Source organism: Elaeis guineensis, chromosome 1 (genome assembly GCF_000442705.2).
Source record: "Elaeis guineensis isolate ETL-2024a chromosome 1, EG11, whole genome shotgun sequence".
In the NCBI taxonomy this organism is placed as follows: Eukaryota; Viridiplantae; Streptophyta; class Magnoliopsida; order Arecales; family Arecaceae; genus Elaeis; species Elaeis guineensis.
In genome coordinates this window covers 174,240,941-174,263,387 of record NC_025993.2, presented here as the reverse complement: position 1 = coordinate 174,263,387, position 22,447 = coordinate 174,240,941, and the positions used below count along the sequence as shown (strand labels likewise).

The window sequence follows — 22,447 nt, the reverse complement described above, 5'->3', positions numbered from 1 at the left end:
CTCAAATGCCATAAAGCAAACATGAAACATCACGAAAATGGTTTGCTTTCAAGATCACAGGAAAACTACACATATTGTCCAACAAAATTAGATAATTATCCACTAAATTTGAGAGAATTGCTTCTTTTCACGTGAACTAAATTTTACTCTCCGCCCCCGCCCGCCGGCAGCTCCCCCCCCCCCGCAACCCAACCTTTTTCCTGTCAGAAGTCCTAGTCTCCTAAATGATGCAATGAGTGACAAGCAAGAAATCGTTTATGAAAGATATGAAAGAGAGTAAGTATTAAACCAAGAACAGGATTAGATCATTAGAAGGTTATAAAAGTCTAGAATAGAACATTAAAAAGAAAGAAAAGAAAACATATGGATGAAATTCATGTGATTACTATTCAACTATTTTAAAAATACATCTAAAAATAAAAAGGAAGAAAATAACTTTGTGCACCATGATACTTTGTTAAAACAGATTCTGATGAAACCAACTCTGCACAAACCTGGAGCAATAAATATGTAAGTTGCTATATAAAGGGAATATGGTAATAGGAGGGGAAGAAGTGCAGTGCCACAATTGGAATGGGGGAAATTCATGAACCTGGTAATCACCATGCCAGCTTTGTTGTTAAAGAGGGTTGATTGACAAATTGTGTAAGGCATTCCTTTGGAAGGGTGCTCAAGATATCTCCGGATTCAATTGCCTTGTTAACTGGAAAGTAGTGTGCAAAGGACAAAAAGACAGTGGCGTGGGTATCTTAGATCTCAAAACCTTTAACCAGGCTTTGTAGGCAAGGTGGGAAGCTGAAGGCTTCTTAATGGTCCTAATGCTCTGTAGGAATCACGGATCTTGGGATCACACTTCGGATATCACTTCTTTGAGGCCAGCTCTTGGAATTCTTTCCCTATGCTTCAGTGGCGCGGAAAGGCACACTGCAGAGAAACTGGAGGCTTCCACATTAATGGGTTGATTTAGCTTTAAAGGCAGGGAACAGGCCTTTGTTTCTTTCTTTTATTACCAACTGTTACATTCTCTACCTAGATTGGCATGCTTCCATATTGCTTGTCTTCCTACTCTACAAGCTTTTCTCAATACCATTTGCAAATTATAGTTCTTAACATGAGATTAGTCTAATAAGCGGGCTGTGTATATTGCCGATCCTCTGTCTCTTACTTGGATTGGATCTTTTTTAAAAGTTTTATACTTTGTTGGGATACAAAAGACCTGATTATGCAAAAAAAAACTCTTCTTTTCTCAAAAATTATGTCAAAGGCTGCATTCTTGTTTCACAATAGAAGACTATAAAGCAGTGAATATATACCAACTTTTGATCGGTAACATGTCTCTTTCTATTAAAAAGAGATGGAGAAGTCAGAACATGAGAGACCAAGTATTCAGAAAGCAACGAAGGAATAAAGGTAAACCTGAGGCTTGAGATTTTACATTAAAACAGTACGATCCTCTTTTTTAATTAACCAGCAACATCAGTAGAATATGCCCCCATAGCTTTTGGCAGCCACAAACTTCCAAAATTGAATCCATTCAATCAATGTTCTTAGAGGTGGTTATCTACCTTCTTTTCACCTACAAGGGGGAAAGGAATGCAGATAGAGGCAGGCTTTTCGAGCAAGAACATTTATGACACATGATTTTAAGCAAGATATCTTTGGCTCAATTATGAATTTTCCACCCTAGCATCATAAACTATCCTCATTGAATTTTTTTTTTTCAAACAAAAAAAAAACAAATAAAAGAAAGGATATACTCAAAGCTCTAAGATATTACCTCTCAAACTAAGGGAGAGAAAGAAAGGTTGCTTCAGTCATCCACTAGTTTTGCACATCAATCCCTCACCAAAATATCATGATTTAACTTTCTTTATGCATTAAACCTAAGTTGTGTACAAATAAATGAATAGAAAGGCAGTTGGGTTTCTCCCTCCAACATAAAAGTTGGGTTTCTCCCTCCAATTTTTGAAAATAAAAAATGAAGACAAGGAAGTTTTATAATTCCAAAACTTCATTTCATACTTGCAAATTTTGAAATTCGAAATGAGTCATTTCAAAAGTGCAGTTTAGTTATTGAAAGGAATAACATTCATAAACAACAAAAGGTATATTTTTGATAAAATTTGATCAATGTAATTAGAAAACCATTTCCCAACTTGACATGCTTGAATTTTGAAAATTGTGATTCCAAAAGAGAAGCTTGTTCTCTAAAACCAAAATATTCCAAAATCAAAAATTATTTTCAAACAAAAAAGAGATTTGAGAAAACTTTGAAATTCTGAAGACATCATTTGGACAAAATGAATTACGAAATTTGCCATTTCAACAATGCAGTTATTAGAAGTGCAGTGTTCATTAACAACTAAAATATTTTTTGATACAAAATCATGATTTGGGAAAACTTCATATAAGTGAAGTCCATATTTAACTTTTTTAAATTCAAAATAAGCAATTTCAAAAGGGGAGTTCAGTTGTCCAAAGGACAATGCTTTAGTTTAACAAGAAAAAAATTAAGGCAAGAAAACTTTAATAGTTTGGAAACCTTATTTCAAACTTAAAATTTTTGAGTTCCGAAACATGTGATTTTGAAAGTGCAGCTCCATTATTGAAAGGAAAACACTCAAAAACTAAAAAAAGGTTTTCAATGCAATGCAGGCAATTCAAAGAAACTTTTATTACTATGAAACCATTTTCTATGCTCAGAAATTTTGAACCTTACAAATTGTGAGTCTAAAAGGGGAGATCTTTTGTTACAATGAAAATGTTCAAGAATTTAAAAAAACATGTCTTGAAACAAAAATGAGATTTGAGAAAACTTTGAAATTGTACAACCCTTTTTTGCATTAAATTTTGAATTTCAAAATATCTGATTTCAAAAGGAAGTTAGTTTTGAAAAGAGGTTGTTCGCAAAATACAAAACACCTTCTTGATATGAAATCATGATGTGAAAAAACTGAATGCGACGCCTTCTTTATAGCTTAAATCTTTGGAATTTCAGAACATGAGTTCTTTTGCTAAAGTGGTAAAATGCATATTTTAGAAAAGAAAAAAAAAAGAAGGTGAGAACACCTGGGAATTCCAAGGCTTCATTACAAGCTTAAATTCAAGTCGATTTCACAAGTGCACTCTTGTTGTTTAAAGAAGAATATTCATAAACCACAAAGTTAATATCTTGATAAAATTTAGTCAATGTAAAACAAATTTTTTAGAACAAGGAACTCATTTACCAAAGCCTGAAAATTTTGAGCTACAAAACTTATGACTCCAAGGAGCCTATCGTTAAAACCAGAAATTTCTTAAATTAAAAAAATATTTTTCAATAAAAATGAGATTTGATAAAACCTTGAAATTGTGAAAACATCTTGAGACAAAGTTTTTTAATTTCGAAATTGCCATTCAAAATCAACAAGTTAAAATCAGAAGTTTTATAACTCCAAAACATAATTTCATAATTTTTTTCAAATTTGAAACTTATTATATAAAAAGTGCAGTTTAATTATTGAAAGAAGAACATTTCTAAAATGCAACAAGTAAATTTTGGAAAAAAATTATAATTGTGAACAATTCTTATACAGGGTTTTAAATTTTGAACTTGCAATTTCAAAGTGGACTTTAGTTTTTAAAAGGGAAGTATTTGCAAATTACAAAAAGCATTTTTTGATACGAAAATGTGATAATCAAACACTTTGTGCAATCAAAAACATTTTCTGAACTAAAAAACTTTTAAAACTAAAACTTAATATTTCAAATGGAGAGACTTGTCTTCAAAAGAACAATTTTTGTAATTTTAAACAAAAAATGAAGGTAAGAAAACTTTAAAATTTCAAATCGTATTTCAAATTTAATGTTTTTGAATTTCAAAATGAGTGATTTTTTTTGAAATAGAGATCTAGTTGTTGAAAGGAAAAATATTCCAAAATTAGATTTTGTGAATGAAATTTTGTCAATGCAAGGAAAATTTTATAATTACAAAGGAATTTTCTAAAATAAAAAAAATTTGAGTTTGGACATTGTGATTTCAGAAAAGGAGTTACATGCTTAAACATGAAGGTTCTGAACTGACAGACTCATCTTGAAATAAAAATGAGATTGAGAAAACTTTGAAATTATGAATCACTATGAAAAGTGCGATTTTGAAACTGCAGCTTGATCACTGGATAGAGAACATTGGAAAGCTACAAAAGGTTTTCAATGAAATGCAGTCAATGCAAAGAAACTTTTATTACTATGAAACCATTTTCTATGCTCAGAAGTTTTGAACCTTACAAATTTTGAGTCTAAAAGGGAAGCTCCTTTGTTGCAAAATGAGAATATTCAAGAATGACAAAAACATGTCCTGAAACAAAAATGAGATTTTAGAAAAATTTGAAATTATATAACCCTTTTTTGCATTAAATTTTGAATTTCTAAACATCCGATTTCAAAAGGAAGTTAGTTTTTGAAAAGTGGTTGTTCGCAAAATACAAAACACCTTCTTGATATGAAATCATGACATGAGAAAACCGAATGTGAGGCCTTCTTTTTTAGCATAAAACTCTTGAATTTCAGAACATGGGTTTTGTTGCTAAAGGGATAACATGCATAGTTTAGAAAAGAAAAAAATGAAGGTGAGAACACCTTGGAATTCCAAGCTTAAATTCAAGTCATGATTTCACAAGTGCACACTAGTTGTTTAAAGAAGAATATTCATAAACCATAAAGCTAATATTTTGATAAAATTTAGTTAATGGAAAACAATTTTTTAGAACTAGGAACTCATTTACCAAAGCCTGAAAATTTTGAGCTAGAAACTTTTGACTCCAAATATTTTTCAATAAAAATGAGATTTGATAAAACCTTGAAATTGTGAAAACAACTTGAGACAAAGTTTTCAATTTCAAAATTGCCATTCAAAATTGTAGATCAGTTTTTAAAAGTGGAACTTTGAAAAATATGGTTCCAAATGAGAAGTTTTTTTTTTTTTTTTTATCAAATAAGAATCCCAAAATGATAAGAACTCATTTTGAGACAAAAATGAGAGTTTCAGAAAATTTGTAATTGCAAACCACTTCTTCTTTAGGACTATATGTTGAATTTAAAAATATCTGATTTCACATGCAGAATTAGTTTCTTAGAAAAAAATAAAGTCAACAAAATGCAAAAAAAAAAAAAAATCAAATGAAACTCTCATGATATGAATCATGACCCATGAAACCTGTTATGAGAGCAAAACCTGCTTTCAAATCTAAAAATTTTGCATATCAAAACATGCAATTTGAAAAGGTGAGCTTCATTGATAAAAGGATAATACTCCAATTTTTGAAACAAAAAAAGTTAAAATCAAACGTTCTATAACTCCAAAAAATAACTTCATATTTTTTTTAATTTTGAAACTTGTTATATGAAAAGTGCAGTTCAATTATTGAAAGAAGAACATTTGTAACCGGTAAGAATTTTCACAAAAATTTATAATTGTGAACATTCTTATATAGGGTTTTAAATTTTGAAACCTACAATTTCAACGTGGACTGTAGTTTCTAAGGGAAGTATTCACAATTTACAAAAACATCATTTAAAAGAACAATTTTTGTGATTTTAAACAAAAAATGGAGGTCAGAAAACCTTTTAGTTTCAAACCACATTTCAAACTTAAATTTGTTGAATTTCGAAATGAGTGATCTTTTGAAATATAGAGGTCTAGTTGTTGAAAGGAAAATATTCAAAAACTATGATTTATCAGCAAAATTTTGTCAATGCAAGGAAAATTTTATAACTACAAAACTATTTTCCACAATTAAAAATTTTGAGTTTGCAAAATGTGATTTCAGAAAAGGAGTTACATGCTTAAACATGAATGTTCTGAAATGACAGACTCATCTTGAAATAAAAATGAGATTGAGAAAACTTTGAAATTAAGAATCACTATAAAACGTGTGATTTTGAAAGTGCGGCTTGATCATTGGAAGAACACATTCAAAAACTATAAAAGGCTTTCGATTAAATGCAGTCAATGCAAAGAAACTTTTATTACTATGAAACAATTTTCTACACCTAGAAGTTTTGAACCTTACAAATTTTGAGTCTAAAAGAGGAGTTCTTTTGTTGCAAAATGAGAATATTCAAGAATGACATCAACATGTCTTGAAATTGTGTAACATTTTTTTGCATTAAATTTTGAATTTCAAAACATCCGATTTCAAAAGGAAGTTAGTTTTTGAAAAGAGGTTGTTTGCAAAATATAAAACACCTTCTTGATATGAAATCATGATGTGAGAGAACCAAATGCGAGACCTTTTTTTTAGCTAAAAACTCTTGAATTTTAGAACATGAGTTTTGTTGCTAAAGGGATAACACACCAAAGTTAAAAAAGAATAAAATGAGGGTGAGAACACCTTGGAATTCCAAGACTTCACTACAAGCTTAAATTCAAGTCATGATTTCACAAGTGCACTCTACTTGTTTAAAGAATATTCATAAACCACAAAGCTAATATTTTGATAAAATTTAGTTAATGTAAAACAAATTTTTAGAACTAGGAACTATTTACCAAAACCTGAAAATTTTGAGCCATGAAACTTATGACTCCAAAAGAGGAGCCTATCATTAAAACCAGAAAGTTCCTAAATTAAAAAATATTTTTCAATAAAAAATGAGATTTGATAAAACCTTGAAATTGTGAAAACATCTTGAGACAAAATTTTCCATTTCAAAATCGCCATTCAAAATTGCAGATCAGTTTTTAAAAGTGGAACTTTGAAAAATATGGTTCCAAAAGAGAAGTTATTTATCAAATAAGTATCCCGAAATGATAAGAACTCATTTTGTGACAGAAATGAGATTTTCAGAAAATTTTGTAATTGCAAACCACTTCTTCTTTAGGACAATATTTTGAATTTAGAAATATCTGATTTTACATGAGGAATTTGTTTCTTACAAAAAATAAAGTCAACAAAATGAGAAAAAAAATACTCTTACGATATGAAATCATGAACGGTGAAACCGTTATGAGAGCAAAGCCTGCTTTTAAACTTAAAAATTTTGAATATCAAACATGCAATTTGGAAAGGCGAGTTTCATTGATAAAAGGATAATACTCCAACTTTTGAAACAAGAAGTTAAAATCAAAAGTTCTATAACTGAAAAGCATAATTTCATAAATTTTTTAATTTTGAAATTTATTATATAAAAAGCGCAGTTCAATTATTGAAAGAAGAACATTTATAAAAGGTAAAAAGTAAATTTTGATAAAATTTATAATGGTGAACAATTCTTATATAGAGTTTTAAATTTTGAAACTTGCAATTTCAAAGCAGAGTTTGGTTTTAAAAATGGAAGTATTCACAAATTACATAAACATTTTTTGATGCAATTTCAAAGTGGAGTTTAATTTTAAAAAAGGAAGTATCCACGAATTACAAAAACATTTTTTGATACAAAAATGTGATAATCGAAAATTTTGTGCAATCAAAAACCTTTTTTTGAACTAAAAAATTTTTAAAACTAAAACTTAATATTTCTAAAGGAGAGATTTGTCTTCAAAAGAAAAATTTTTATAATTTTAAACAAAAAAATGAAGGCCAGAAAACTTTATAATTTCAAACCATATTTCCCACCTAATTTTTTTGAATTTCAAAATGAGTTATTTTTTTGAAATACAGGTTTAGTTGTTGAAAGGAAAATATTCAAAAACTACAGTTTGTCAATGAAATTTTGTCAATGCATGGAAAATTTTATAACTACAAAGCTATTTTCCAAAAACAAAAAATTTTAAGTTTGCAAATTGTGATATCAGAAAAGGAGTTTCATGCTTCAACATGAATGTTCCAAAATGACAGACTACTCTTGAAATAAAAATGAGATTGAGAAAACTTTGAAATTGTGAATCACCATGAAACATGTGATTTTGAAAGTGCAGCTTGATCATTGGAAGAACATTCAAAAACTACAGATGAAATGCAGTCAATGCAAACAAACTTCTATTACTATCAAACCACTTTCTATGCTCAGAAGTTTTGAACCTTACAAATTTCAAGTCTAAAAAGGGAGCTCTTTTGTTGCAAAATGAGAATATTCAAGAATGACAAAAACATGTCTTGAAACCAAAATGAGATTTCAGAAAACTTTGAAATTGTGTAACTTTTTTTTTTGCATTAAATTTTGCATTTCAAAACATCCGATTTCTGAAGGAAGTTACGGTTTTAAAAAGAGGTTGTTCACAAAATACGAAACACCTTCTTGATATGAAATCATGACATGAGAAAACTGAATGCGAGGCCTTCTTTTTAGCTTAAAACTCTTGAATTTCAGAACATGAGTTTTGTTGCTAAAGGGTTAACACACCAAAGTTAGAAAAGAATAAAATGAAGGTGAGAACACCTTGGAATTCCAAGACTTCACTACAAGCTTAAATTCAAGTCATGATTTCACAAGTGCACTCTACTTGTTGAAAGAAGAATATTCATAAACCACAAAGCTAATATTTTGATAAAATTTTGTTAATGTAAAACAAATTTTTAGAACTAGGAACTATTTACCAAAACCTGAAAATTTTGAACCATGAAACTTATGACTCCAAAAGAAGAGCCTATCATTAAAACCAGAAAGTTCCCAAATTAAAAAAATATTTTTCAATAAAAATGAGATTTTATAAAACCTTGAAATTGTGAAAACATCTCGAGACAAAGTTTTCAATTTCCAAATCGCCATTCAAAATTGCAGATCAGTTTTTAAAAGTGGAACTTTGAAAAATATGGATCCAAAAGAGAAGTTATTTATCAAATAAGGATCCTGAAATGATAAAAACTCATTTTGTGACAACAATGAGATTTTCAGAAAATTTTGTAATTGCAAATCACTTCTTCTTTAGGACCATATTTTGAATTTAGAAATATCTGATTTTACATGAGGAATAAAACTAAAGTCAACAAAATGAGAAAAAAAAACTCTTACGATATGAAATCATGACAGATGAAGCCAATGTGATGGCAAAGCCTACTTTTAAGCTTAAAACTTTGGAATATGAAAGGTGAGTTTCATTGATAAAAGGATAATACTCCAATTTTTGAAACAAAAAGTTAAAATCAAAAGTTCTATAACTCCAAAACACACTTTCATAATTTTTTTTTAACTTTGAAACTTATTATATAAAAAGTGCAGTTCAATTATTGGAAGAAGTAAAAGGTAACAAGTAAATTTTGATAAAATTTATAATTGTGAACAATTCTTATATAGGGTTTTAAATTTTGAAACTTGCAATTTCAAAGCAGAGTTTAGTTTTAAAAATGGAAGTATTCACAAATTACAAAAGTATTTTTTGATGCAATTTCAAAGTGGAGTTTAGTTTTTTAAAAGGGGAAGTAACCACAAATTACAAAAACATTTTTTCATATGAAAATGTGATGATCAAAAACTTTGTACAATCAAAAACCTTTTTTCAACTAAAAAAATTTTAGAACTAAAATTTAATTTTTCAGAAGGAGAGTAAAAGTCTTCAAAAGAAAAATTTTTGTAATTTTAAACAAAAAATGAAGGTCAGAACACTTTATAATTTCAAACCATATTTCAAACTTAAATTTTTTGAATTTCAAAATGAGTGATTTTTTTTGAAATATAGGTCTAGTTGTTGAAGGGAAAATATTCAGAAACTACAATTTGTCAATGAAATTTTGTCAATGCAAGGAAAATTTTATAACTACAAAGCTATTTTCCAAAAACAAAAATTTTGAGTTTGTAAATTGTGATCTCAGAAAAGGAGTTACATGCTTAAACATGAATGTTCTGAAATGACAGACTAATCTTGAAATAAAAATGAGATTGAGAAAACTTTGAAATTGTGAATCACTAAGAAACATGTGATTTTGAAAGTGCAGCTTGATCATTGGAAGAATATTCAAAAACTATAAAAGGTTTTCGATGAAACGCAGTCAATGCAAACAAGCTTTTATTACTAAGAAACCATTTTCTATGCTCAGAAGTTTTGAACCTTACAAATTTTGAGTCTAAAAGAGGAGCTCTTTTGTTGCAAAATGAGAATATTCAAGAATGACAAAAACATTTCTTGAAACCAAAATAAGATTTTAGAAAACTTTCAAATTGTGTAACCCTTTTTTAAATTAAATGTTGAATTTCTAAACATCCGATTTCAAAAGGAAGTTAGTTTTTGAAAAGAGGATGTTTGCAAAATACAAAACACCTTCTTGATATGAAATCATGATGTGAGAAAACAGAGTGCAAGGCCTTCTTTTAGCTTAAAACTTTTTAATGTCAGAACATGAGTTTTTTTGCTAAAGGGATAAAATGCATATTTTAGGGGAAAAAAATGAAGGTGAGGACACCTTGGAATTCCAAAGCTTCATTACTAGCTTAAATTCAAGTCTTGTTTTCACAAGTGCACTCTTGTTGTTTAAAGAAGAATATTCATAAACCACCAAGCTAATATCTTAATAAAATTTAGTTAATGTAAAACAAATTTTTAGAACTGGAACTCATTTTATGACTCCAAAAGAGGAGCCTATCATTAAAACCAAAAAGTCCCTAAATTAAAAAATATTTTTCAATAAAAATGACATTCGATAAAACCTTGAAATTGTGAAAACATCTTGAGACAAAGTTTTCAATTTCAAAATCGCCATTCAAAATTGTACATCAGTTTTTAAAAGTGGAACTTTGAAATATATGGTTCCAAAAGAGAAGTTATTTATCAAATAAGTATCCCGAAATGATAAAACCTCATTTTGAGACAAAAATGAGATTTTTAGAAAATTTTGTAATCGTAAACCACTTCTTCTTTAGGACTATATTTTGAATTTAGAAATATCTAATTTTACACGTGGAATTAGTTTCTTAGAAAAATAAAGTCAACAAAATGAAAAAAGAATACTCTTACGATATGAAATCATGACCTGTGAAACCATTATGAGAGTAACATCTATTTTTTTCTTTTTAGTTACAAGTAAAATCTGCTTTTAAGCTTAAAACTTTTGAATATCAAAACATGCAATTTGGAAAGGCGATTTTCATTGATAAAAGGATAATACTCCAATTTTTGAAACAAGTTAAAATCAATAGTTTTATAACTCCAAAACATAATTTCATAATTTTTACAATTTTGAGATTTATTGTATAAAAAGTGCAGCTCAATTATTGAAAGAAGAACATTTGTAAAATGTAGCAAGTAAATTTTGATAAAAATTTATAATTGTGAACACATCTTATATAGGGTTTTAAATTTTCAAACTTGCAATTTCAAAGTGGAGTTTAGTTTTAAAAGGGAAGTACTCACAAATTACAAAAAATACTTTTTGATACGAAAATGTGATAATCGAAAAATTTGTGCAAAAAAAAAACCTTTTTTGAACTCAAAAAATTTTAGACTAAAAAAAAAACCCTACATTTTAGGTCGATTTGTAAACCCCTCCTATATATAAAAATACTGTAATGTCAACCTTTCATTTTACATATTGTTGCAAGGTCATCCAGAGATCTACAGATTGGGGCCCAAGGTGTCATCTGTGCCTATGTGGCTAGTTATTAGCTGACATGGTTGCTTTTTTTTTCTTTAAGGGATAGAGAAGCTGACATGGCTAGTTGGTAAAGATCCATATTTGTTTGAACTGCCCCACAAAAATAAAGTTTTGGCCTATCCCTCCCACACATACTCGGCATGTGCTCACGAAAGAAAGAAGACTCCTAATCGAAATCTTCTTCCTCTCTTGATTCCAGTGGAATCAAGTCCTACGGCAAGTCAAAAACCAAGCTAAAGCCCTAGGACCTTGTTTATAAAAGCCTCATGACTCCAATGGACTGCACCACCGAAAAACCATGAGAAATCCCCACCGATTCCAAGCTTTTCATTGTGATTTTATCCTTGGATTTCCCACTTGAAAAGATCACTGGATCACCTTCTCGGCCTCATCGGACTTAAGGACCTAAGCCCTTGATTCTTCTATTTTTTTTCCGATTTCATTATCACCGTTGCACTCAAATTAGAGCCGGTGAGTCGCCAAATGCATCTTTGAACAAGGGTGCCCTATTTGAATTTCTTCCTTCTATTAACTTTTGCTAGCCATCGGTTGGGCCGGCCTTCACCGCTTTTTTGAGTGCTCTAGGGTTGCATGACAGGGCATCGGCCATTAACCTAGGGAGCTAACCTTCAATAATCTATTTCTTTTGGTCCAATTTCTTCATGGATTTCCTTTGTTTTCCCTTCCACTCGACTAGTCACCAATCACCGCCATTGCCGCCGCCACTATTGCCACGGGACATCACCATGAGCCACCACCCATCGATCATGGCCTTGTTTGAACCGACCCTCTTCTTTTCTTGGATGTGAGGAAGAGAGAGGCTTCATGTCTCTCGTTTCCCTTTTCCTTCTCTCTCCACCCTCTTAAATTAATCAAAATTATTAATCAAAACCTTCGTGTCAGCTTCTCCATCCCTTAAAAAAGAAAGAAAACAACTATGCCAGCCAATAACTAGCCATGTAGACACAGATGACATCTTTGGCCCTAATCGGAAGGTCTCTGGATGACATTGCAACAATATGCAGAATAAAATGTTGACATTATAGTATGTTGACATAAAAGAGGATATTTGCAAATTGACCTAAAATGCAGGAGGTTATTTTTTTATCCTCTTTAAAACTAAAATTTAATATTTCAAAAGGAGAGATTTGTCTTCAAAAGAACAATTTTTGTAATTTTAAACAAAAAATGAGAGTCAGTAAACTTTATAATTTCAAATCGTATTTCAAGCTTAAATTTTTTTGAATTTCGAAATGAGTGATTTTTTTGAAATAGAGAACTAGTTGTTGAAAGGAAAAAAAAAATCAAAAACTACAATTTGTTAATAAAATTTTGTGAATGCAAGGAAACTTTTGTAACAACAAAGCTATTTTCCAAAATAAAAAAAAATTGAGTTTGCAAACTGTGATTCCAGAAAAGGAGTTACATGATTAAACATGAATATTCTGAAATGACAGACTCATCTTTAAATAACATGAGATTGAGAAAACTTTGAAATTGTGAATCACTATGAAATGTGTGATTTTGAAAGTGCAGCTTCATTATTGAAAGGAGAACATTCAAAAACTACAAAAGGTTTTCGATAAAATGCAGTCAATGCAAAAAATCTTTTATTACTATGAAACCATTTTCAAAGCACATAGAAGTTTTGAACCTTACAAATTGTGAGTCTAAAAGGGGAGCTCTTTTGTTGCAATGAGAATATTCAAGAATGATAAAAACCTGTCTTGAAACAAAAATGAGATTTGGGAAAATTTTAAAATTGTATAACCCTTTTTCCATTAAATTTTGAATTTCTAAACATCTGAGTTCAAATGGAAGTTAGCTTTTGAAAAGAGGTTGTTTGCAAAATACAAAACACCTTCTTGATATGAAATAATGACGTGAGAAAACCAAGTGTGAGGCCTTCCTTTTAGCTTAAGACTTCTGAATTTCAGAACATGAGTTTTGTTGCTAAAGGGATAACATGCCAATTTTACAAAAGAAAAAAAATGAAGGTGAGAACACCTTGGAATTCCAAGACTTCATTACAAACTTAAATTCAGGTCATGATTTCACAAGTGCACTCTAGTTGTTTAAAGAAGAATGTTCATAAACCACAAAGCTAATATTTTGATAAAATTTAGTCAGTGTAAAACAAATTTTTAGAACTAGAAACTATTTACCAAAATCTGAAAATTTTGAGCTATGAAACTTATGACTCCAAAAGAGAAGCCTATCGTTAAAACCAGAAATTTCTTAAATTAAAAAATATTTTTCAATAAAAATGAGATTTTATAAAACCTTGAAATTGTGAAAACATCTTGAGACAGTTTTGAATTTCGAAATTGCCATTCAAAATTGCATATCAGTTTTTAAAAGTGGAACTTTGAAAAATATGGTTCCAAAAGAGAAATTAATTATCAACTAAGTATCCCGAAGTGATAAAAACTCATTTTGAGATGAAAATGAGATTTTCAGAAAATTTTGTAATTGCATACCACTTCTTCTTTAGGACTATATTTTGAATTAGAAATATCTGATTTTACACGTGCAATTAATTTCTTGGAAAAAATAAAGTCAACAAAATGAAAAAAAAAACTCTTCCAATACGAAATCATGGCCCGTGAAACCCATTATGAGAGCAAAACCTGCCCTTGAATTTAAAACTTTTGAATATCAAAACATGCAATTGGAAAGGTGAGTTTCATTGATAAAAGGATAATACTCCAATTTTTGAAACAAGAAGTTAAAATCAAAAGTTTTGTAACTCCAAAACATGATTTCATAATTTTTTAAATTTTTAAACTTATTTTATAAAAAGTGCAGTCAACTATTGAAAGAAGAACATTTGTAAAATGTAACAAGTAAATTTTGATAAAAGTTTATATTTATGAGCTCTTCTTATATAGGGTTTTAAATTTTCAAACTTGCAATTTCAAATTGGAGTTTAGTTTTTAAAAGGGAAGTTTTCATAAATTACAAAAACATTTTTTGATACGAAAAATATGATAATCGAAAACTTAGTGCAATCAAAAACCTTTTTTGGACTAAAAAATTTTTAAAACTAAAACTTAATATTTCAAAAGGAGAGATTTGTTTTCAAAAGAACAATTTTTGTGATTTTAAAAGAAAAATAAAGGTCAAAAAGCTTTATAATTTCAAAGTTCAATTTTTTGAATTTTGAAATGACTTTTTTTTAAAAAAAAATAGAGGTCTAGTTGTTGAAAGGAAAATATTCAAAAACTACAATTTGTCAACAAAATTTTGTCAATGCAATGAAAATTCTATAACTACAAAGCTATTTTCCAAAATCAAAAATTTTGAGTTTGCAAACTGTGATTTCAGAAAAGCAGTTACATGCTTAAATGTGAATGTTCTGAAATGACAGACTCATCTTGAAATTTAAAAAAACAAAAGAGAGATTGAGAAAACTATGAAATCGTGAATCACTTTGAAATGTGTGATTTTGAAAGTGCAGCTTCGTTATTGAAAGGAGATCATTCAAAAACTAGAAAAAGTATTTGATGAAATGCAGTCAATGCAAAGAAACTTTTGTTTCTATGAAACCATTTTCTGCGCTCAGAAGTTTTGACCCTTACAAATTGGAGTCCAAAAGGGGAGCTCTTTTGTTGCAATTAGAATATTCAAGAATGACAAAAACATGTCTTACAACAAAAATGAGATTTGAATAAACTTTGAAATTGCGTAACCCTTTTTTGCATTAAATTTTGAATTTCAAAATATCCGATTTCAGAAGGAAGTTAGTTTTTCAAAAGAGTTGGTTGCAAGATACAAAACACTTTCTTGATGTGAAATAATGACATGAGAAAACCAAGTGCGAGGCCTTCTTTTTAACTTAAAGCTTTTGAATTTGGAACATGAGTTTTGTTGCTAAAGGGATAACACACCAATTTTAGAAAAGAGAAAAATGAAGGTGAGAACACCTTGGAATTCCGAGACTTCATTACAAGCTTAAATTCAAGTCATGATTTCACAAGTGCACTTGTTTAAAGAAGAATATTCATAAACCACAAAGCCAATATTTTGATAAAATTTAGTTAATGTAAAACAAATTTTTGGAACTAGGAACTCATTTACCAAAGCCTGAATATTTTGAGCTATGAAACTTATGACTCCAAAAGGGGAGCCTACCATTAAAATCAGAAAGTTCCTAAATTAAAAAATATCTTTCAATAAAAATGAGGTTTGATAAAACCTTGAAATTGTGAAAATATCTTGAGACAAAGTTTTCAATTTTGAAATCGCCATTCAAGATTGTAGATCAGTTTTTTAAAATGGAACTTTTAAAAATATGGTTCCAAAACAGAAGTTTTGTAATCAAATAAGTATCCCGAAATGATAAGAACTCATTTTGAGACAAAAATGAGATTTTTAGAAAATTTGTAATTGCAAACCACTTCTTCTTTAGGACTGTATTTTGAAATTAGAAATATCTGATTTTACACGTGGAAATAGTTTCTTAGAAAAAATAAATTCAACAAAATGCCAAAAAAAAAACTCTTAGGATACGACATCATGACCCATTAAACCGTTATGAGAGCAAAACCTGCTTTTAAACTTAAAACTTTTGAATGTCAAAACATGCAATTTGAAAATGCGAGTTTCATTGATAAAAGGATAATACTCGAATGTTTGAAACAAAAAGTTAAAATCAAAAGTTCTATAACTCCAAAACATAATTTCATAATTTTCTAAATTTTGAAACATATTATATAAAAATTAAAAAGTGTAGTTCAATTATTGAAAGAAGAATATTTGTAAAATGTAACAAGTAAATTTTGATAAAAATTTATAATTGTGAAAAATTCTTATATAGGGTTTTAAATTTTGAAACTTGCAAATTTTAAGTGGAGTTTAGTTTTTAAAAGGGAAACATTCACAAATTACTAAAATATTTTTTGACACGAAAATGTGGTAATTGAAAACTCTATGCAATCAAAAGCCTTTTCTGAACTAAAAATTTTTAAACTAAAAATTTCAAAAGGAGAGATTTGCTTTCAAAAGAACAGCTTTTGTAATTTTAAACAAGGAATGAAGGTCTTTGAAATGAATGATTTTTTTTTAATAGAGGTCTAGTTGTTGAAAGGAAAATATTCAAAAACTACAATTTGTCAACAAAATTTTGTCAATGCAAGAAAAATTTTATAAGTACCGATCTATTTTCCAAGATCAACAATTTTGAGTTTACAAATTGTGATTTCAGAAAAGGAATTACATGCTTAAAAATGAATGTTCTGAAATGACAGCCTCAACTTGAAATAAAAGTGAGATTGAGAAAACTTTGAAATTGTGAATCACCTTTTGGACTAAGTTTTGACTTCTGAAACATCCAAATTCAAAAGTACAATTAATTTTTAACAGCACAATGTTCAAAAATTATATAAACACTTTGGTATAGAATCATGTTGTCTGAGCACTAGTTTTGAACTTAAATTTTCTAAATTTCAAAACAAGCAATTTCAGAAAGTGAGTTCTGTTGTTAAAATGATGATTCTCCAATTTTCAAAACAAAAAATAAGAGTTTTTTTTTTGCATATACAGGCCTATAATATGGTTTATTACATATTTATCCTCTGAAAATCATTATTTACATATATACCCCTCAAAAGTTTTGGAGTTTGCAAAATATGATTCCAAAAGAAAATTATTTATTAAAATGAAAATGTTCCAAAGTTACAAACTAATTTTGTAATAAAAATGAGATATGAGAAAATTTTGTAATTGTGAATCCTTCTTTTAGACCAAGTTCAAATTTTGAAACATCAAAGTTTCGAACTAGAGTTAATTTAAAATATATATATATATGTAAAAATAACAAAACTCTTTGTGATACAAAATCATGACATGCATAGATCTTATGAGTGGGAAACCTTCTTTTGAACTTCAAATTTCTAAATATCAAAGCATGCTATTTTAAAAGAAGAGTTTAGTTGTTAAAAGGATAATGCTTCAATTTTTGAAACAAAAAAAATGAAGGTTAGAAGACTTTATGATTTGAAAACTTTCAAACTTATTTCAAAACTTCTCACAAGCATAGTTTAGTTGTTGAAAAAAATCCATAAACGACAATATATAATTTCATAAAATTTGGTACATATAATATATATAAACTTCCATAACTAGGAAAGCATTTTCTAAACTTGAGATTTTTGGATTTTGAAAATTGTGATTCCAAGAGGACCTTAGTCATTAAAATTAGAATGTTCTTACTGAGTTACAAAAGCATTTTTTTAAGCAAAAACATGATTTGAGAAAAACTTTATAATCACAAACACTTATTTGGGACAAAGTTTTAAAGTTTGAAACTTTGCGATTTCAAAGTGAAGTTTAGTTTTTAAAAGGAGAATGTTCATAAATCAAAACAAAAAAAAAAGATATAAATCATGACAAAGAAAAGCTATGTAATTCCAAAAGTTTTGAACTTTTCAAATTCTGATTCTGAAAGAGGAGTTTGTTAAAATAGGAATATTCCAAAATGATAAAGCCTCCTTTTGAAACAAAAATGAGATATGGAAAGCCTTATTTTGAAACAACCAATTTCCAAAAAGGAGTTAGCTTTTAGAAGGAGAATGTTCGTAAATTGCCAAAAGACCTTTTTTGATACAAAATCATAACATGACAAACCTATTAGTGTGAGAACTTCTTTTGAACATAAAATTTCTGAATTCGAAAATGTGATAGACATATGAGTGAGGTTTAGTTGTTAAAAGTGTATGCTCCATTTTTTTGAACAAAAACTGTACGTTAGAAAATATTTTTATCTCAAAACCTTCCCTATTTTGGTCAGATCCATAGCCTTCCTTCAAACAAAATTTTTGAATCTTGATATGTGCGATTTTGAAAGTAAATAGTTGTTGAAAGAACATGTATAAATACAAAACGTTTTTCTTGACAAAACTTGGTCCATGCCATGAAACTTTTATGACTATGTTACCATTTTATGAACTCAAAATTTCAGAATTTTGCAAATTGTGATTCTAAAAAAGAATTTTATTTGTTAAATGAAGATGCTCCAAAATGATAAAAACTCATTTTGAAACATTTCTTTTGGACTAAATTTTGAATTTCCAAACTTGATATCTCAATTATGAAGTTTAGCTTTTCAAAGGAAAATGATCACATATTACCAAAAGCACTTTTTGATATGAAATCTTGGCATGGGAAAGCCTCATAAGCACAAAACCTTCATTTGAAGTCAAAATTGTTGGATTTTGAAACATGCAATTTCAAAGAGGAGTTTAGTTATTAAACATCCAATTTATGAAACAAAAAAAATATATAAATAAAGGTCAAATAACTCTGTTATTCAAAAAAAAAATTCTTTTGAACCTAGAATTTTGTTTCCAAGAAATTTCAATATTACACATGCAGTGTACTTGCTAAAACGATAAAATGAAAGCCTTTTCATCATATCATTTTATTGCTAAAGAACATTGCAACAATAAAATATTCTTTTGTATTATAATTTTTCTGAGTTCAGAATCTTGCAACTGTAAAAGCTGTTAAGAGGATAGGGTCATAAAGATCATTGTAAAAAAACATGAACATGAGAAAGATCTGTAAAAAGGTGTTTAATTGTTAATGCAAGAATGCTCATGGCTTCATTGTAACAGAAAAAACATGAATGCAAGAAAGATTTACAATTGTAAAAAGGTGTTTAGTTGTTAACTCAAGAATGTTCATAGATTTTAAAAAAACTATGGAAAAAAATAGCAATATGAGAGAATATTGTAATTGTAAACAAACCATGATCTTAAACTTTAATTTTGAATTTAGAATGTTCTGACTATAAAGAGGGGAGTTTTTTTCTCTTTCATCTCTTATTTTTGTTAATTTTATTTTCTAGTGGTTGAAGAGAAAGGCTACTGATACAATTCATGCTTCCCCTTTATGTTGTGAAAGTCATGAACCATCTAGTATTACAAAGAGTGTTGACAATAACTGGATCCAAGCAACAACTAGACTGCACAATAGAAATTGTTAACCATGCATTCTTTGTTTTTCAGAAGTTTAAATATAAAAAAAAAAAAAAAAACTTCATCATATTTAAACAATAAAATCAAACATAGCCCTAATTCTGTCGTAATAATATGCTAATGTAAGCATCATTTTTAATAGAAGATTGCCAAAATCTAAAAGCAAGTATGGATGTAGATCCATTTGGGATAAATTTTTTCCTCCAAAATAGTTGGCACACCATCTATTTCCCCTCAAGACATGAAGTAAAAAATTTTTCTTCAGATCCCTTTGAGTGAGCATTAGCACAAATTTTTAGAGCTGTAAAAGTGTAACATGGAAGTGAAAAAAAAAAAAACAACAACAACAACATCACAATTGACATGTAATTTAAATGAAGCTAAAAGAAGAGATTTAAACTTAGAGGATCAGAAGCAGACAAGTGTAGCAATGAAGTGAGAGCTGGCAAATATCATTCAAAGCTTCACATACTTTTAACCAATCTCTTGATTCCAGTTCCTCCAATAAACTCTGATTAATCCAGCCATAAGGTCAAGATGTAACAGGCATGGAAATATCCAAAAGAAAAAGGTGGCTTGCCAACATTTTCCTAAAAAAGAACTATCCAAAAGGAAAAAAAAAAGTCACCCAAAAATTGACACAGCAAACAAGTTCTTTAGCTTAAAGAAAAAAAAAAAAAATCTTATTCCATCTGCCTGTTTGAGATTGCCTCTCAGGGAAGCAATGATCAATTGCAAGGGCTTAAAAGAAAGAAAGAAAGAAAGAATCAACTGCAGAAAAAATCAGAAAGAAAGAAGCCATGATCTTAAACGACAGCAAATTTCAGAATACAGAAATTTTACGCTGTATGCTGCACTTCACCCAGCAATGGGGGTGAAAAAAATGACAAATTATGGCTTTCTTTACCAAGAAAGAAATCCCCCTATTCTCTAACGTCTTAAGAAGGTGGAACCATAAAAATTACATCCAATTCCATTCAAATAGAAGATGAAAGCGATTAGAGTGAAAGAAGAAAAGTCTCTAGGGTTCTTAATCATGCTATAGAAAAGAAACAAAACGAACAAAGAATGAAATATTGTTGCACAATAAAAGAGAAAAAACAGAGATTAGCTAACCTTAGATGCAGATCAATGGTGAAGAAGCAAACGTTAAAAAATGCTGCAGCAAAAATACTTAACATATAATGTTAATGTCTCAAATACATCGATAAATCAGGAATTCTACACCGCATACCACCCTAAACGCAACGATGGGGGGAAAAGATAACAAATTTATGGTTTTCTTTACAAAAATTGTTTAACTAATAATAAGAAGAAGAAGAAACACAGACTTCTAACGTGCTCGGTACTGACTTTATTATGGAACCACGAATAACGCGTCCAATTGCACGCAAATAGATGATGAGATCAATAGAGTCCAAGAAGATGATTATTGATCATGCTGTCAAAAAGGAAACTAAAGTAACAAAAGAAAAGAAACTTTCCCTTGTTAATCATGCAAATTCATGATCAAGAAGCAAACTATCATCAAGTACATCAACAATGCCCCTCTTAGATGCGAATCAACTCAAAAAATCAAGAAGTCGTCTAAAAGAAGCTCTAACAATCAAGAACTGATGCCTTTCCGGAATCGAAATCAGTAATCACAACAAAACCCTAGAGATCTTACCTTGAGCTGGAGTTATATCACGCTTTCTTCGATCAAATCCATCGAAACGGAGACGAGATGAGCCCCCGTCGATCGAAGAAAAGACGACGCGTTCTTCATCCGCCTCCCATATGACGAAGAGAAGGCCAAGTATCGGCGATCCAGCGTATGATCATGGGGAGAGGGGTGGGGAGATTTATAAGAGGCCATAACAGTTCTTGGTTCGTCGGCCAACTGGAATCACGACGGTTGAGCCAGGATGGCGAGAGCGGGGGGAAGGGGAGGGGGGGAGAGCGTGAGGACAAGCCGTGGGGCCGACCTTTTATAAGGCGTAGAGGCGGTGGGGACGAGGTCATTAGAATTGACGCGGATCTCTAACGTCCACGTTGATTACGCGGATCCATCATATCCGTTATTAGACGGCGTCGTGATGGATAAAACGTGACGCGGACGTTTTTGACGCTGTAATGTACCGGTGAGATGTGCTTGCGTGGCGACATGGACGGTACATATGGATCTGGTGTATGAGCGCTCAGAAGAGAACTTTCTAAACGAGTGCGGTAATTGGATGGTGCAGGCTGACGGATGAGCCAGCTGAAAGGCTGAGTGCAAGTAGCTTCCTCTGATCAACGTCCATTTCAAAATCTAGACTCTGATCTTACGGCTTTTTTTTTTTTTTTTTTCAGTGGGATAGGAACGGAGACCCACAAAAGGCAACCCAGAGCTTTATTTATAGAACGTGAAGAAGATGGTTACGGCGATTTTTCATTGAGGAGGGGAGAGTGAGAGTTTCCTCTCAACAGGGAGCTCAACAGAAACAATGGCGGAGGAGCCAACATATCAGATGAAGAAATACAAAGACAAAACAGAGCCCAAGAAGCTTCGGGACTCATTGTTGGAAGGGAAAACAACGGAGGACACCACCAGCAATTGGAGGAAGCATGTAGTCACATATGAATCACCTGACTTCAGAAAAATACTGCATGGAGTTCAGTGGGAGAGAGGCGATTCAGCAGTTGGTCAGAGGTCGCCAATCTTGCTGACCATTCTCCAGATGTTGGCAGCAGCAACCGAGAGGGAGGATCGCTGCTTGTTTAAGAAGGGCCACGCATTCCTTTCTTTCCAGCATGTCCAAGCAACATCGACCCGCAGCATAAGATTAATGATCTTTTGAGTGCTCTTTGCAAAGTTCCGTTTGGATCCAGTCAGTGCAGTGGAAATCAAAGGAGGATCGTGGGTTAAGAACTCCCATTCTTGCACAGAAAGCGTTCCAAATTGAACTGAACAATGAGCAAGTAGAGAAAAGGTGATCGATCGTT

The 22,447-nt window shown here is 30.2% G+C and overlaps 1 long non-coding RNA gene across 1 annotated transcript; it reads right to left on the bottom strand.

The window, feature by feature from the left end:
• Nucleotides 1-1,317: 1,317 nt before the first annotated feature.
• Nucleotides 1,318-21,417, bottom strand: LOC105039678 (uncharacterized). Its single transcript, XR_830951.4, has 2 exons — nt 21,150-21,417; nt 1,318-1,576 (listed from the first exon to the last, which is right to left on the bottom strand). It is a non-coding gene; the product is annotated as an uncharacterized lncRNA (long non-coding RNA).
• Nucleotides 21,418-22,447: the final 1,030 nt, after the last annotated feature.